The sequence below is a fragment of the Schistocerca nitens genome, chromosome 4, assembly GCF_023898315.1.
Source record: "Schistocerca nitens isolate TAMUIC-IGC-003100 chromosome 4, iqSchNite1.1, whole genome shotgun sequence".
NCBI classification, from domain to species: domain Eukaryota; kingdom Metazoa; phylum Arthropoda; class Insecta; order Orthoptera; family Acrididae; genus Schistocerca; species Schistocerca nitens.
Window position 1 is genome coordinate 799,478,284 of NC_064617.1, and position 19,086 is coordinate 799,497,369.

Genomic DNA, 19,086 nt, shown 5'->3' on the forward strand with positions numbered 1-19,086 from the left:
ATCTGGAACTGGTCGCAACTTTTTGCAAAAGTCATGGCAGCAAACAGGACGGACCAGAAACTCTACCATTGGAGGACGCCTTTGAGCTGGGGAAACCAGCCCAGCACTTACAAACTATTTCGGAGAGTGACCGCTGCCTGCCCAAAGGGCGCTCTGATCGGCATCAGGCCAGCATGTGCGAGGCGAAGTTGCGTTTTGACGAGTGGATGACTGACGGACCTTGAGGGGAATATCTAGCGCTGTGACTATATACAGTGCCTTCGTGGTATATATATGAGTGTCTGGCGGTCGATAACTATATACAGGATGCAGAAGTGATGATTTTGTATGGTGCAGGATTCGAGTTGCGTGTTTACTACAACGATACAAAGTTTCCTCAACGGAAGCAGAGAAGTATAAAAGACGTCTTTGATGAAGGTTTCCATATTTCGTGATATTTAGACTTCTTTTGCAGGGTTTAACTGTCAGTGCAATATGATCTGTGGGTGGCACAGGCTGGTTCGAACAAGTCAGGAGCAGAATGCGGTATCTACGAAAAATTTGGTGACGTCAGGGAGTCATGTGATGTCTTCTTTGTTTGATCGTTCAGAGACAAGTCCAGGTAGACCAGCTTTCTCTGGTTTGAACAGGTGGGATGCTGTCACCCGCCACTGTGACTTTAGAGCACCTCCAGACCAACAGTTGTAGGACGTCGAAAATTCATCGAAAATTCCTGCCGTTTTTCTCGTCTATAGCACAGTGCTTCGAATTCTATCACTATTTTTTCACGATCTGTTGTGGGTTTCGAAATATGTAATGATTTTTGGATACGTAATTGTTCTGATTTTGCCGTCTATGCTGAGACACCAGAGTGCTTCGAAAAGTGAGGAAAATAAAAGATAAACGCCTTAATATCCATGATTCCAGGAACAAATGTAAACAAAGTCCACTCAGCGTTTCAGAAAAGTGATGAGCGTGAAAGTAGCCGTAGGACTCAGAAATTTTTCCCTCTCTGACAGTTACATCAGACAAGTAGCTAAAGCTCGGGAGGTGGTGCGCGTCCTATTGGAGTTTACAGAGATATTTCTTTATTTATTTCGAATTCTAAGTGAAGGCATGCTCTATGTAGAGTTTGAGTCTGTATGCTATCAGTTTTGAGTGGTACTGTGAATTTTTTTAAAACCAGTTGTGTGTCAATTTCAAGCTATATTGTTATCTTCAGAAATAAATAAACTGTGTGAAATCCATCCCAACAGACTTCTGCAATTGGTTACACAAAATTCCAATACCTTAAATTGTTTAATTCAATGTGATTGATGATATATTACCCTACTCTCTTGAGATCTTCCCAGGCCAAAATTCAAGATGGACTGAGCAATTTTCCCGCCTTTTTTGTTGGAGGTGTGGAATATCCTCTGGTTGTGGCATTCCCAACAGTTAACATAAATAAATTGTTTAAATAAATACTATATTGATCCTCCCAGTCCAGCAGCTCAAAGCAGACTAAGCAAGTTCTCTTCTCAATTTCCAGGTGAGGGTGGGGGAGGTGAGTGAAGGGCTTGGGAGTTCCCAGGAGGAGGGGGAGTAATTAATTGATCAATTGAATTAATTATTCAATTAATTTGGTATTGAAGCGTGCCTGTATTGGCGAGTGGGGGGGGGGAGTTTTGGGGATTATCCATAGGTGTGGGTGGTGGTGGGAGAAGGGGAGGTGTGGGGAGTTTTTCAGAAGGACGGAGTATCCATAGGGTGTCTTCAATCAGTTCCCAGGTTCATATATCAATTAGCATAACAATAGGTTAATGTCATAAATCAATCAGGTTTGGCCCTGAATGTATGCTTACCGCTGAATGTATGCAACCTGCAATGTGGGCGATACCGTCATTACCCTACTACTGGTCAACAGTTGTCTGACTGCGCAACTGCAAATACATTTCATGGAAATTCAGTTAAGCTTATTTGTCGAAAATGTTTTGATAGGTTGAGTTAAAGTTTCTTAAATTTCTTGTCTGGATAGATGGTGTACAGCCTACTGCGAAATACAATAATGTTTCTTTAGATAAGAAATGTTTTATGTTTGCTCTGTGGGCATGTTCCAAATCATAATGTTTATTGCGAATATGTTATATGAAATTGAAAGCTTATCGGGTTACAAAAAATGCACAAGGAAGCTATTGTTAGAAAGAAGTGAAGCAGTCATCGCAAAGAGAGAAAAATAAAGCATGACTCTTCACTGAAATCTGGAATGTCACAGACGATGTTTATGAGCTGTAATGCTGCTATATTATTTTCTGAAGGAACTGAAAAGTGTACTATGGCGGACGTAGTTTTTTCAGTTTACGCCATGGGCACAATTGAAATTGAAAGCCAACTCAGGTTTACCTAGCATGTGTGTAAACCTTTGCAGGTAATTGTACAGCTATGATAGGTATATGGGGACATGTGTGGAGCAATGAAGATGCATTGTACACTGCCTGATCAAAAATATCCGGACACATATTGTTGTTGTGGCCGAGAGTTCGAAGCCTGGTTTGATGCAGCTCTCCATGGTATTATATCCTGTGCAAGCCTCTTCAAGTAGCTAAAGCTCGGAAGGTGGTGAGCATCCTATTTAGAGCTGCAGAGATATTTCTTTCTTTTTTTATTTTTTGTTGTAGTTGAAGGCGCGCTCTATGCAGTGTCTGAAGTCTGCATACTAGTTCTGCGACATTCTTCATTTCAAGCTGTATTGTTATGTTTAGAAATAAATAAACTGTTTGAAATCCATTCCAGCAGACTGTTTAAATAAACATTATTCTCCGCTGCCTTGACTCCTACAAATCATTTACACCATGTTCCAATGCCTGAAATTGTTTAATGCAATGTGATTGACGATATATTACCCTACTGCCATGAGATCTTCCCAGTCCAAAACAGACAGCTTTTTGAAGGACATCATCTTTACACCAGTGACTGTTATAAGTTTTTACTACACACTATTGCAATTTCGGCCTTAGGCCATTATCAAGTGCTGCTGAAAAATTATTTTTTTTTTTTTGGTCATCAGTCTACTGACTGGTTTGATGCGACCCGCCACGAATTCCGTTCCTGTGCTAACCTCTTCATCTCAGAGTAGCACTTGCAACCTAAGTCCTCAATTATTTGCTTGACGTATTCCAATCTCTGTCTTCCTCTACAGTTTTTGCCCTCTACAGCTCCCTCTAGTACCATGGAAGTCATTCCCTCATGTCTTAGCAGATGTCCTATCATCCTGTCCCTTCTCCTTATCAGTGTTTTCCACATATTCCTTTCATCTCCGGTTCTGTGTAGAACCTCCTCATTCCTTACCTTATCAGTCCACCTAATTTTCAACATTCGTCTATAGCACCACATCTCAAATGCTTCAATTCTCTTCTGTTCCGGTTTTCCCACAGTCCATGTTTCACTACCATACAATGCTGTACTCCAGACGTACATCCTCAGACATTTCTTTCTCAAATTAAGGCCGGTATTTGATATTAGTAGACTTCTCTTGGCCAGAAATGCCTTTTTTGCCATAGCGAGTCTGCTTTTGATGTCCTCCTTGCTCCGTCCGTCATTGGTTATTTTACTGCCTAGGTAGCAGAATTCCTTAACTTCATTGACCTCGTGGCCATCAATCCTGATGTTAAGTTTCTCGCTGTTCTCATTTCTACTACTTCTCATTACCTTCGTCTTTCTCCGATTTACTCTCAAACCATACTGTGTACTCATTAGACTGTTCATTCCGTTCAGCAGATCATTTAATTCTTCTTCACTTTCACTCAGTATAGCAATGTCATCAGCGATCAGCGAATCGTATCATTGATATCCTTTCACCTTGTATTTTAATTCCACTCCTGAACCTTTCTTTTATTTCCATCATTGCTTCCTCGATGTACAGATTGAAGAGTAGGGGCGAAAGGCTACAGCCTTGTCTTACACCCTTCTTAATACGAGCACTTCGTTCTTGATCGTCCACTCTTATTATTCCCTCTTGGTTGTTGTACATATTGTATATGACCCTTCTCTCCCTATAGCTTACCCCTATTTTTTCAGAATCTCGAACAGCTTGCACCATTTTATATTGCCGAACGCTTTTTCCAGGTCTACAAATCCTATGAAAGTGTCTTGATTTTTCTTTAGCCTTGCTTCCATTATTAGCTGTAACGTCAGAATTGCCTCTCTCGTCCCTTTACCTTTCCTAAAGCCGAACTGATCGTCACCTAGCGCATTCTCGATTTTCTTTTCCATTCTTCTGTATATTATTCTTGTAAGCAGCTTCGATGCATGAGCTGTTAAGCGATAATTCTCGCACTTGTCAGCTCTTGCCGTCTTCGGAATTGTGTGGATGATGCTTTTCCGAAAGTCAGATGGTATGTCGCCAGATTCATATATTCTACACACCAATGTGAATAGTCGTTTTGTTGCCACTTCCCCCAATGATTTTAGAAATTCTGATGGAATGTTATCTATCCCTTCTGCCTTATTTGACCGTAAGTCCTCCAAAGCTCTTTTAAATTCCGATTCTAATACTGGATCCCCTATCTCTTCTAAATCGACTCCTGTTTCTTCTTCTATCACATCAGACAAATCTTCACCCTCAAAGAGGCTTTCAATGTATTCTTTCCACCTATCTGCTCTCTCCTCTGCATTTAACAGTGGAATTCCCGTTGCACTCTTAATGTTACCACCGTTGCTTTTAATGTCACCAAAGGTTGTTTTGACTTTCCTGTATGCTGAGTCTGTCCTTCCGACAATCATATCTTTTTCGATGTCTTCACATTTTTCCTGCAGCCATTTCGTCTTAGCTTCCCTGCACTTCCTATTTATTTCATTCCTCAGCGACTTGTATTTCTGTATTCCTGATTTTCCCGGAACATGTTTGTACTTCCTCCTTTCATCAATCAACTGAAGTATTTCTTCTGTTACCCATGGTTTCTTCGCAGCTACCTTCTTTGTACCTATGTTTTCCTTCCCAAATTCTGTGATGGCCCTTTTTAGAGACGTCCATTCCTCTTCAACAGTACTGCCTACTGCGCTATTCCTTATTGCTGTATCTATAGCGTTAGAGAACTTCAAACGTATCTCGTCATTCCTTAGTACTTCCGTATCCCACTTCTTTGCGTATTGATTCTTCCTGACTAATGTCTTGAACTTCAGCCTACTCTTCATCACTACTATATTGTGATCTGAGTCTATATCTGCTCCTGGGTACGCCTTACAGTCCAGTATCTGATTTCGGAATCTCTGTCTGACCATGATGTAATCTAATTGAAAATTTCCCGTATCTCCCGGCCTTTTCCAAGTATACCTCCTCCTCTTGTGATTCTTGAACAGGGTATTCGCTATTACTAGCTGAAACTTGTTACAGAACTCAATTAGTCTTTCTCCTCTTTCATTCCATGTCGCAAGCCCATATTCTCCTGTAACCTTTTCTTCTACTCCTTCCCCTACAACTGCATTCCAGTCGCCCATGGCTCTTAGATTTTCGTCCCCCTTTACATACTGCATTACTCTTTCAATATCCTCATACACTTTCTCTATCTGTTCATCTTCAGCTTGCGACGTCGGCATGTATACCTGAACTCTCGTTGTCGGTGTTGGTCTGCTGTCGATTCTGATTAGAACAACCCGGTCACTGAACTGTTCACAGTAACACACCCTCTGCCCTACCTTCCTATTCATAACGAATCCTACACCTGTTATACCATTTTCTGCTGCTGTTGATATTACCCGATACTCATCTGACCAGAAATCCTTGTCTTCCTTCCACTTCACTTCACTGACCCCTACTATATCTAGATTGAGCCTTTGCATTTCCCTTTTCAGATTTTCTAGTTTCCCTACCACGTTCAAGGTTCTGACATTCCACGCCCCGGCTCGTAGAATGTTATCCTTTCGTTGGTTATTCAATCTTCTTCTCATGTAACCTCCCCCTTGACAGTCCCCTCCCAGAGATTCGAATTGGGGACTATTCCGGAATCTTTTGCCAATGGAGAGATCATCATGACACTTCTTCAATTACAGGCCATATGTCATGCTTAAAAAATTATTTTACAGAGTCATTACATATCTAGACGTTATGGTGATTATACAGAACATTTTAACTACGTAGCCATGTTACTCACATATTACGGCTTTAAGCCATGTCAACGCAATATAAGCTGACAGATTTGCAGGTTTTTTTTCTTTATTGTGATTTCATTCCCTGCCCCATATGTGCAGGGGAGGGCTGTCAGCAGCACAATCCGCCGCTCTTCAGCCGAGTGTCATGACAACTAATACAAGAATAAAATGTTACATATAAGGCGATAAAAAAGGGGGATGTAGAACAGAGTAAGGGGTGATAATGGAGGTAAAAAGACAGTGACATGGAGACGTTCATGGGAGGCCAACTAAAAAAGTCGACATTAAGTTAAAAAACACAGTTGGCGAGTTGTAGAACACAAAAAAGACACTGAAGTCACATGTTCAGGTTAAAACTAGGCCACAGTAAAAAAAACACTCCAAAACAACACAGGTGGAGCCCACACAAAGAATAAAACTACCAGGTGGGACCTGCCAAGGGAGAGGCCGGAGAGAATGGCGAAGGAGGAGAGAGAAACGTGCAGCAGGGGAAGGGACGGGATGGAAATAGTAGGGGCGTCAGCGGGTGCACCAAGAGGCAGGAGACAGGTGGGGCAGGAGATGAAGGCGGAAGACAAGGCAGGAGGGAGTGCAAAGACACTGCAGGGGCGCCCAAGAGAGGGAGGGAGAGAGGTGGAGTAGGAGGGGAAAGCCGTTCAGGAGAAGGGAGGGGGAGGAGAAGGAGCCCTGAGGAGAAGGCGGCAGGAGGAAGATGGAGTTAGAGTTGGTAGGAAGGGTAGATGTCAAGGCGAAGCTCATCATTTGGGAGGAGTATATGGTGGAAGTTGCATTGGGAAAGGAGGCGGAGGGTGTGGAGATGGAGGGAGGGTGGGACAACGGTAATGGTACGGCCATGGGCTGGGGGTGGGGAGGAAGGGAGAAACCAGGGGATCAGAGGGATCAAGGCGGTGGACAATATATAGTGTGCGGATGTGTTCAAGGAGAAGGAAAAGGTGGGGGAAGGGGATGAGGTCATAGAGGATGCGCGTGGGTGACGGAAGGCAGATGCGGAAGGTGAGGCGGAGCGCATGGTGTCGAGGATTTGGAGGGATTTATAGAAACTGGGAGGGGCAGAAATGCAAGCAATGCTGGCATAACAGAGGATGGGGCGGATCAAGAGTTTGTAGGTGTGAAGGATGGTGGAAGGATGCAGACCCACGTCTGGCCGGACAGGAGTTTCAGGAGGTGGAGGTGGTTGTGAGCTTTGTTTTGGATGGTAAGGAGATGGGGAGTCCAGGTGAGGTGGCGGTCGAGGGTGAGGCCAAGGTATTTGAGGGTAGGAGTGAGGTGGATTGGATGGCCATAAATGGCGAGGTAGAATTTGTAGGTCATTGAAAATCCTGTTAAAAATATATTCGTGTAGTGCAAGCACACATATTCAATCATCGTAAAACAACATAATCTGTAAATGCACATGTTCGTTAATTCATCACTAGTCACATGTGCATTAGACCACAGCTGCAGACTACTGTTTGCAGGCTACTAATAACCGTTTTGGAGCGTAAACGGATTACAGATATTGTTTTACTATGTGTGGGGCGCCATTTCAGTCCAACGACTGTCTTAGGAAGTAAAGAGTATGCCTTCGTTGCACAATTATGAAGTCTGCTATAAAATCTTACGTGACTTATTCTTAAACCATCATAGATAAACGTGAGGATTATACATCAGATTACATACACAAGCGTTATTCATCATTATACATAAAATCTTATGTGACTTATTTTTAAAACATCATGAATAAATTACATACATAGGGGTGGAACATCGTTACACAAAACTGTAGGTATTCGTTTTTGCCCACTCTTACTGTTAAATTTGTACAAGATATATATTAGTACGTCGTAGGTTTATTGTATTAATACTATATAACCAAACATGCGACGTGTTAGGTAAATGTGGAGAGAAACCTTGTGCATCTTTTGTGTGAATAATAGCCATGCATAATAAAAATACCTACATCATGTACACTTCATTAGAAAAATAATATGCAGAACCTAGGAGAATGGAATCACAAAACATTGTAACAAAAACAAAAGCATTCCGTAACAATATGGACATTCTAAGAATTAGAATACGTAATAATAAGAGGAGCATGACACTAAAATTAGGTTCAGAATATATCATTATAAATATAACTAATTAAAAGCAAACAAAACAAACTATACAGGGTGGTCCATTGATAGTGACCGGGCCAAATGTCTCACGAAATAAGCATCAAACGAAAAAACTACAAAGAACGAAACTCGTCTAGCTTGAAGGGGGAAACCAGATGGCGCTATGGTTGGCCCGCTAGATGGAGTAAAAAGTTGGTGATTGAAATTTCTTGAGAAGATTCCGCTGCAACGGAAAACGCCTCCATTTTAATGGTGTCCATTCCAAATCCTGTATCATGTCCGTGACACTCTCTCCCCTACTTCGCGATTATACAAAACGTGCTGTTCTCACTATGCCCATAATAACTGCTAGTAAACGGTCTACATTTGTCTGGAGTCGTTGTTTCATGTGGGGTCTTATGATGCTTCCACGACATGAAATATTGACGATGCAGCTTTCTCCTTGATATGTTTGTGCAAAACGTAGGCATTGCAGCAACTCACACCATATGATAAATGGCCACCTTCTAGTCCGTCTATTACACGAATAATTGGCGCTTTCTATATTGAGTGTATTCTACTTCGTTGCAATGTAAAATAAAATAATGAAATAACGTCCGGCTTATCATTCTCTTCGTCGACGAAATCATCATGGTGCATTGTAGACAAGAGAATCACAGCCGTGTTCTTCTATGGTGGGTAGGAAAGAAGAGTCGGTTCTTTGGTGAATCCGCAGATGCTAGAAACCGACTGGTTTGCTCATATCTGGAAGAAATTCCCTGAGGATTTGTGGCTTGTTTATCTACATGGTTCCAAACATCCTGAGTCCTTTGAGCCACAACGGCTGGGCAGTTTCCACCGACGACAACCAATCACCGTAAGTGATTTTTCTATATGTATTGTATACAAATTTCGGTAAGTGTACAAATGCTTCAGAGGGCTTACTTAGCTGTTATTCCTCGACAGTCAGCCCTACCCTGAGACTGGTTTTGCCGACATGTATGCATTATACACGTATGAATGTCCGTCAAACACATTACTTCTATCTCGTATCTTGCCGGTTTGTTGGGCATGTACATTTTAAATCGGCATCGACCTCTGAAAGGAATCAGGATCTTATCTATGTAAGCAAACCCTCCAGTTTCGTAAAACCGCTGACACTCGTCAATAAAATTTTTAAACAGTGATTAAATAACTGCAAGTGGGTCCAATTTCGCTCCCTCCTTTCTCGTTGTTAAGTCATCAGAGAAAAAAGCCCTGATCAACGCTTAACACCTCTTTTCCGACGTAGTAGCTCGGAAAATTGGCGACCAGTCGGACCAGTAGAAAAAAAGATAAGTTCTGCTTGGACGACTTGGAAATTCCCGATAGTAAAAGGAGACCAAAAAGTGCAGTATCTCTTCTTTTGAGGCGTTTTTATACGAAACGCTGTGTGGTTGTTCTAGGAATTAGTTCACCCCACAATGTCATCTATTACATTGTCGGAGGAGTAGATGCGCCAGATATCTTCGGGACCGGGATTGGTAATCTTCGAGCGTCTCGCTTCAGACATGAAAGCCGTATTTTTATAACAATTGTCGCTGAACGCTCGAGGCAGTTGGTTTTGAATTCCAAGAAAAACGTCCCTCGCTTTACAGATAGCTTACAGCATGTTCTATATCTTCACTGCATGGTCGTTCACACCGTCTAATTCTGCTTCCAATACATCAGATGAAGAAATGTAATCATAATGAGGATAATATAGAAACTGCAGCTCTTCACCGTCCACTAGTTGCATCTTTACCCACCTGAGAGGAGGGTGGTCCACGTTAAGCGTTAACGACAGACACAAACTTGCATATTGTAAGATGGCAAGAACTATGCGCCTTACATGAAGTCATTAAAGATCACCTAACTCACGTTGAGCGAACAGTAGGGCTGAACAAAAATGACTGACAAGGCACAATGCATCTTGTAGAGGGTATAGTATGGACGTATTGGAATAATTAATATCAGGTGATGGTTTTAAAGTAATTCACATGACATTAAAACTTAGTGGAAACACGTAGATTTACTGGAGGCTAGTTTATCCCAGGGAAGTATTCAGAGTTGACCATGGCCGGCTGGGGAGCGGCGAAGGGAAGCGACAATAGGCAGCTTAGGGCAGCTTAAGCTCTGAGAAAGCGGTAACAGGGCGCGGCCTCCAGCTGCCTTAAGATGAGTGACAGTGAGTGGGTGGTTGACCCCATGCTGGTGTACTGGGAAGCAGATGGAGAACTTGTACGCCTGTTGATAAATGTCCGTTGTCCCGTTTTCAGTGAAACATGCGAGAAAGCCATGCAAAGCTACGGTGGAGCGGTCAACAGAGGCCAAAATATGCGTGTTCATGACTATAGCAACTTCACGCTGAATTCACGGTCCACAGAGTCTGAAGTAAATCAGATGAAGAGCGACAGAATGAAATACGCCGGCCTCCGATGGGAACGTAGGACTGAGGAATTTGAAGTTCTCTCCTGGGAGTCAGAATTCCGGAAAAATTGGTGTTTTGTGCAGACGCTAACCTTGTTGGGTGGCCTGGGAGGAGTTAAATAGCAGAAGTTGAGAGGAAGGGAAATTTTGTGGGAATTTGTTCACTTCCCAGAGCAGGCATTGCTCAGCACTGGGAAGCGACACAGAATTAACGCGACACAGGGCGGCAATTGGCGTAAGTGATTTTGCTGGAGGGGAAACCGAGGCGAAGAGCGGACTGGGAGAAGTCTCCATAGAGGTCTTCCGTTCCCAGCTTGCCTAGAGTGCGGACGTGGCGTTCTTTACTCAGCTTGCCTGAGAGAGAGTGAGCATCTCTGCAGTTTAGGACTTAGCAAACGGAACGATTGAGCTTGGAGATAGAAAGTTTTGGTTCAGCTATGTACTGAGCAAGATAGTTAGGAGTGAATAGACGAGCGCGGCCTTGCAGCACCACGAGGCCGGCCGGCGTGCGCACAACGGCGCCGCCCTGTCACGCTGAATTCGGTGATATTACACCTGCTCCGGCTTGAGTTAGGCACTGGTTAATTTGTTGGGTCATGTCGGCAAAGTTTCCACGAGGGTTTCATGGGCCGTGTATTGTGGAATTCTTCTCCCACTTCGCATTACGCCTGGGTCAGTTGATAGGAATTAATTTTGATTTATCGCCCTTTACTCCACGTAAACGCAATTTATTACTACTGCCTGTTAGGAGAGTCATGTAATGTGATGATTGAAGGTCGGGAGTTAAAATAAATTTGTGCTGATCGATTGCATCCGTTTTCAATGAAGTAGTTGAAATCCCAAGTCACTTGCTTAATTAGTTTTACGTTCAACATTTGCATCTGGTGTTCAATAGCTGAATATAACACCAATGTGCACCCCTTTTTAGTTGAAAGTGATCAATTCTTTATCAATTAATGTCAACACTACCACCGCAGTTCAATCAGGAGTCACAGGGCCTTATTATTTTATTTGCGTTATCCGATATTGCGGCAGTTTTGCACTCTCTGGCCAAAAGCCAGATAAGTGACGGGTGGGGTGTTACAATATGTCATCCTTCATGCGTCACAACCTGCACTCGCACACATTATGTAATTCCCGTACAGGGGGAGGACATTTTCATCGTAAGTCACTGCCTGGTATCGGCGGATAAATACCACGCTGCAGTACCTAGGTTGTTAAGGAGAATCATTGCATCGTACTTCTTAAGAACATAGGCACTCCAGTATCGCATTAACTGAATTTATTAACAGTTTTAATATTTGAAATATTTAATGTGCAAATTGTGTCATTAATACCGCTATCCCTTTAGCATCCTTTGATTACATCGTAATAGGAATTTACAACTATTTATAAACTAGGGAAAGGGAAGTGCAGAATTGTAAAGGACACTGCAATACACTGAAATAAATAAAAAATACTTCTATCCTCCTCTGAATTTAGAGTTTTGTGAAAAAACAAAACAGTTATGTTTTAGTTACAAGAATACGTGAATTTCTACATTTACAGAGAGAGATACGTAACTAAAAGCAAAGTGTATTTCAAAGTGTCTAAACCGTTAGTTTAGAAATTCCCAAAGTTGAAAAACTGGTAATTTTTTTTGTTTATTTACAGACGCAATCAAAAAGTTTTACAAAATAATCATTCACTCACTCCATTGACAAAATGTCGTTTCCTGAAAAATTCGTGCACTACCTCAAACTGATTCTGAAGTACTGCAACAGCTCTACCAAACTGTTCCTCATAGGATAAATTGTAACGAAAATATTTTGACTCGACGATATATGCCGCAGCTGGGAAATGCATATGTCTTATTCTGAGAACTAACCTTCTGAGGAATCTAGTCTATGTAGTGGAAAGCAAAGCAATGAAGAGGTTAGATCTTCATAGATGCTACACAGCCTGTGTCGAGCAATTTTGTTCTGTTAAATGCTCCATGCAGTGCCATTCGTCCAACAAACATTTGATTTAAAAAATGGTTCAAATTGCTCTGAGCACTATGGGACTTAACATCTAAGGTCATCAGTCCCCCAGAACTTAGAACTACTTAAACCTAACTAACCTAAGGAGATCACACACATCCATGCCCGAGGCAGGATTCGAACCTGCGACTGTAGCGGTCGCGCGGTTCCGGACTGTAGCGACTAGAACCGCTCGGCCACCCCGGCCGGCAAACATTTGATATCTCGACAGTTGGCTCTGAAGAAACGACTCCGCGTATTTCAGGAAGAATTGTTGCGGACACTACGATTGTGATACGAGACAACAGCAGCAGCATAGATTTTTGAAATACATTCTATGGCTTCCATCAATTGGTGTCAATTATATTTTTGCAAACACTGTGTCAAGATTCATTTCACTGTTTTCTGTGGAGTAATGCTTTGGGTGAGGTCTCCAGAGCCCTTACAATGTCGTTAGCTTTAATATGTGAGTAACTAGGAGCAAGGTGTTCCAAGTGAACTGAATATGTAAGACAGAAAACCAACATACCGTAATTACGAGTTCGTCAGGAAACTGTACCTTCCGGTTTCACACTGACGTAAAATTTCGAAGCGTTATGTTTCTTGTTCCAGACAGATGGCTCAGCTACACAATCCTGCTTTTCCTTTTCCTTCTTTTTTTTCAGGCCTCTTTGAACGTGGTTACTGCAAATACTGCGAAGCTGCTATTCTCTAAGAGAAGTTTACCACGTTTCATTTAGCACTGGACATCGACCTACATATTAATGAATCGACAGGTTATGTCCGAATCATGTATAAGAATTAAACAGTCGAAGCCAGCTGTAAACATTTCTTTTTCTAGTCTTCATGTACTCGTCAACAATATGTCTTGAATATTTCGTCCATAAGGACGACGTAGCGAGGGCAGCGAATGTTAATAAATACAAATAAAACAGTTTACTGCGTCAGTCACTTGTTTATTTCCCTGCTAAGCGTTTCGATGGTTCCTCCCCCCCCCCCCGCCCCCATTATCTTCAGGCTCTCCAGCTGCAGAGGATGGCGCGAACCATCGGAACACGCAGTGGGAAACGTAAACAAGTGATTAACGCAGCAAACTTTTTTATTTGAAAATGTATCGTGAATAAGAATCGCTTGCACTTTGCCATGTTAATCGTCTGTAGAAGTATAAACGACTGATGCAACCGTAATCACAACATCAAGCGTTCTGCATAACTCCACAGATTCATGTTTACCTATTTGTGATGTTTGGGAATATGCAGTACGCTCCTTGCCTTTTACTTTCCATAAGCTTGTAATCTTCAATGAATTCCTCAGTAGTGTTGTTCCTTTTACTGTATGCCAAGTTGATAAATTAACATACTACCTAGAAAACAAATGCCACTGCTAACTGCACGACAAATTAGCATAACGCAAAATAGTTACGGAACTCGCTTTTAAACCTGTCACATGTTGCAAAGACAAAGAGCCAAGAGCTCTAAGACTGAAATCTTTGGAGACGACTTTCACAAACCTTCCAGTCTGGACGTCTGTACAATTGGAAACTATAGAACTCTGAACTCCGTCCGGTCTCTGAAGACCCTACGGCACTGACCGGCCGCAGTGTCATCCTCTCTGGCTGCGTATATGGAAGGGCGTGAGGTCGACACACCGCTGCCCTGGGCGTTTTCGTGACCAGAGCCGCTACTCCTCAATCAAATAGCTCCTCAATTTCCCTCACAAGGGCTGAGTGCACCCTGCTTGCATACAGCTCTCGGAACACCGGGCTGTCACCTATGCAAGAGCCGGCCGAAGTGGCCGTGCGGTTAAAGGCGCTGCAGTCTGGAACCGCAAGACCGCTACGGTCGCAGGTTCGAATCCTGCCTCGGGCATGGATGTTTGTGATGTCCTTAGGTTAGTTAGGTTTAACTAGTTCTAAGTTCTAGGGGACTAATGACCTCAGCAGTTGAGTCCCATAGTGCTCAGAGCCATTTTTTGAACCTATGCAAGTGCGAGACAAGCCCGACAGTACGTAACTTCGGTGATTTGACGGGAACTGTTGTTACCACTGCGGCAAGGACGTTGGCACACAGTTAAAAAAGAACTGAATTTATGTTGTACCCCACCAGTAATGTAGCTGTGTAGTACCGTCCAGCTGCATAAATTTGCTGGCACACACAATCCGGTTCAGCTAACAGCAATCCTGAGCTTGCAGTGAGAGCCTTCTTCCCCTTTAGACCCAGTAGCGCACAATGTAAACAGGTGCCGAGTGAGTCAATGCGAGCGCTTGTCCCGAGCGGCGACGGGTGTTCACAGAGCAACGGGCGAGGGTGGGGGGGGGGCGGCCTAGGGGGAAGGGGAAGGGGCGGGGCTAGAGCAGTCTGAGTCCGTGTTATCAGTCTGCCGCGCACGGGCGCGGAGCCGCTGTTAACCTCTGACTCCCGACATCACAGATAGTCGCAGCTGCTGTCATACACGTCGACAACCAAAGCCGCCGGTTCAGCAGATGTGGACAGGCTTTCAAGTGCAAGCGCTCAGGCTGTCGACCGCGACAGGAATACAAGTCGCGGCCTTGCGGCGTACGCTGCGACAATTCCGATGGAGTCCTCTGACTCATCTTGCACCAGTAGTCCGTTCGACTCACCGCATCCGGGACGCATTACTAAGCGTTACTCTTAGGCAACAGATGTTCCTGAAACGGGAGACCGCAAGATACTTGAAACAAAGAGTGACAATGTCCTATAGCACGTGCTTTTGAGCTTTTTTTTTAGAGCATCAAAGACCCTCACTGATGCCGAGTAATCAAGTCCTACAGAGTATCTCTCTCTCTCTCTCCAATAAAATCCTGTCACCATAACCATAATTGCTTTATCCTACAGTGGATATCTCATGCTGGTCTCACCCAAAATGAACCTAAAAATTGCCATCATTAGCCGTATATGAGCATTTTGATTGTTTTATATTAATAAATTACTATTTATTGTTTATGGCATAAACATTACAAATTTCAGTCCTAAGAAGGGTTTGATATAGCTCTCTTACTCTAGTCTTTCCTGTGCCAGACTGTTCATCTCTGCGTGACTACACCAACCTTCATCCATATGAACATGCTTGATGTATTCAAGCCTTAGTCTCCGTCTACAATTTTGTACCTCCTGCACTTCCTTCCCTTATCAAATGGGAGATAACATTATGCTACAACAGCATTATACCATGATGCAGTTCAGATGCTTTCCCCTCATCATCAGGCAAATAAGACAGAAATAACGTACTACTCATACTACACAAAAGACTGAACAGGCTACTGGAACACAGAATTTCAACGGGCCGATGACTATTATCACCACTAACGGCAGGTTTGTAGATGAGAACAACAAATCTGGACTAAAATTAATAGCAGAAGTTTATATTTACAGCTACCATGCGCTATTAATGCACTTCCAATACGTTGCGTACGCTGTATGGTTTGCAATGTTGTCTCATATGTATGTACTAACCACCCTACATACACAAATTACAAATGACACTCGGATAGTTACTTGTCGTTTCAAATTACACTCCTGGAAATTGAAATAAGAACACCGTGAATTCATTGTCCCACGAAGGGGAAACTTTATTGACACATTCCTGGGGTCAGATACATCACATGATCACACTGACAGAACCACAGGCACACAGACACAGGCAACAGAGCATGCACAATGCCGGCACTAGTACAGTGTATATCCACCTTTCGCAGCATTGCAGGCTGCTATTCTCCCATGGAGACGATCGTAGAGATGCTGGATGTAGTCCTGTGGAACGGCTTGCCATGCCATTTCCACCTGGCGCCACAGTTGGACCAGCGTTCGTGCTGGACGTGCAGACCGCGTGAGACGACGCTTCATCCAGTCCCAAACATGCTCAATGGGGGACAGATCCGGAGATCTTGCTGGCCAGGGTAGTTGACTTACACCTTCTAGAGCACGTTGGGTGGCACGGGATACATGCGGACGTGCATTGTCCTGTTGGAGCAGCAAGTTCCCTTGCCGGTCTAGGAATGGTAGAACGATGGGTTCGATGACGGTTTGGATGTACCGTGCACTATTCAGTGTCCCCTCGACGATCACCAGTGGTGTACGGCCTGTGTAGGAGATCGCTCCCCACACCATGATGCCGGGTGTTGGCCCTGTGTGCCTCGGTCGTATGCAGTCCTGATTGTGGCGCTCACCTGCACGGCGCCAAACACGCATACGACCATCATTGGCACCAAGGCAGAAGCGACTCTCATCGCTGAAGACGACACGTCTCCATTCGTCCCTCCATTCACGCCTGTCGCGACACCACTGGAGGCGGGCTGCACGATGTTGGGGCGTGAGCGGAAGACGGCCTAACGGTGTGCGGGACCGTAGCCCAGCTTCATGGAGACGGTTGCGAATGGTCCTCGCCGATACCCCAGGAGCAACAGTGTCCCTAATTTGCTGGGAAGTGGCGGTGCGGTCCCCTACGGCACTGCGTAGGATCCTACGGTCTTGGCGTGCATCCGTGCGTCGCTGCGGTCCGGTCCCAGGTCGACGGGCACGTGCACCTTCCGCCGACCACTGGCGACAACATCGATGTACTGTGGAGACCTCACGCCCCACGTGTTGAGCAATTCGGCGGTACGTCCACCCGGCCTCCCGCGTGCCCACTATACGCCCTCGCTCAAAGTCCGTCAACTGCACATACGGTTCACGTCCACGCTGTCGCGGCATGCTACCAGTGTTAAAGACTGCGATGGAGCTCCGTATGCCACGGCAAACTGGCTGACACTGACGGCGGCGGTGCACAAATGCTGCGCAGCTAGCGCCATTCGACGGCCAACACCGCGGTTCCTGGTGTGTCCGCTGTGCCGTGCGTGTGATCATTGCTTGTACAGCCCTCTCGCAGTGTCCGGAGCAAGTATGGTGGGTCTGACACACCGGTGTCAATGTGTTCTTTTTTCCATTTCCAGGAGTGTATAACATTTATTTTTTCTACAGTTTCTTAAGACGAAAACTTCCTAAAGACCGAAATTGTATCTGAATTTAGTCGCAGCAACTGGACCGAAAACTTATTTATTCATGATACCTGTCGTGAAAGATTCTGATGTCAAATACACATCCCCAGGTTGTGGCTAAGCCATGTCTCCGCAATATCCTTTCTTTCAGGAGTGCTAGTTCTGCAACGTTCGCAGGAGAGCTTCTGTAAAGTTTGGAAGGTAGGAGACGAGGTACTGGCACAAGTAAAGCTGTGAGGACGGGGCGTGAGTCGTGCTTGCTTGGGTAGCACAAATGGAGCCGGCATGGTAGCTCAGCGTGTTCTGTCAGAGAGCTGTAATTAAAAAAACTGAGTGTAAGGATCAACAACAAACTCGAACGGATGTCATGTGACGTCCGCAACGACCAAACACAATGATCAACAACGAACCAAAAAAAAAAAAAAAGGTAGAGCACTTTCCCGCTAAAGGTTAAGGTCCCGAGTTCTAGTCTCGGTCCGGCACACGGTTTTAATCTGCCAGGAAGTTTCTGTTGTCAAATGTTCGTCAGAATTTTGTTAAGTCCATCATTTGATAGATTCGTACCAGATGCAAACATAAGACCGCGTCCACTTTTGGCTGTCATTTTCTAAGTCCGCCTCCGTAGTTTTTTGAAGAGAGTAATATGAGAAGCATTTCTGGATACATGCAGGTTGGGTGTGGAGATGGGACACCAAAAAAAGATATCTGAGTGGTCAGCGTGTCTGATTACCATGTGGAAGACGCGGATTCAATACCGGAATTGTCACAGTGCCACAGTTTTTCCTCGGAAGGGAACGCTTTAAGCCTCGAAATGGCAACTGATGACCACTTTGGTGAGAAGCAGCGGCTCCAAGTTCTGGTAAGCTGATAACTTTAGGGAGAAATGTGTGCTGGCCCAATGGACCTACGAATGGCATCCGAATGGCGCCATTGGCATGGAATGGCACGGCAGCCAGTCGACAAGGAACAATCTATATCTACACCTATACTCTGCAAAGTTATTAGACCTCGGACTTTTAGGTTCTAAAAATCTTAAATTAGGTACCTAAAATAGGTTCTATCACTTACAAAAATAGGTTATAAAAATTAGAAAATAGGTGACCCAAATCTGACATTTTACTGTCTAGATAGATAAATAAATTGACAAAAATTCACCCGGGTTCCCGGGTTCGATTCCCGGCGGGGTCAGGGATTTTCTCTGCCTCGTGATGAGTGGGTGTTGTGTGATGTCCTTAGGTTAGTTAGGTTTAAGTAGTTCTAAGTTCTAGGGGACTGATGACCATAGCTGTTAAGTCCCATAGTGCTCAGAGCCATTTGAACCATTTGAACAAAAATTCACATAATATTATTGTCTATGTTCATAATTACAGTCACAGTTAATAACTAACAATTTCTCCAGATTTTCCGTTGACAAACTGCTACTCTTGTCTGTTAACAGCATCTT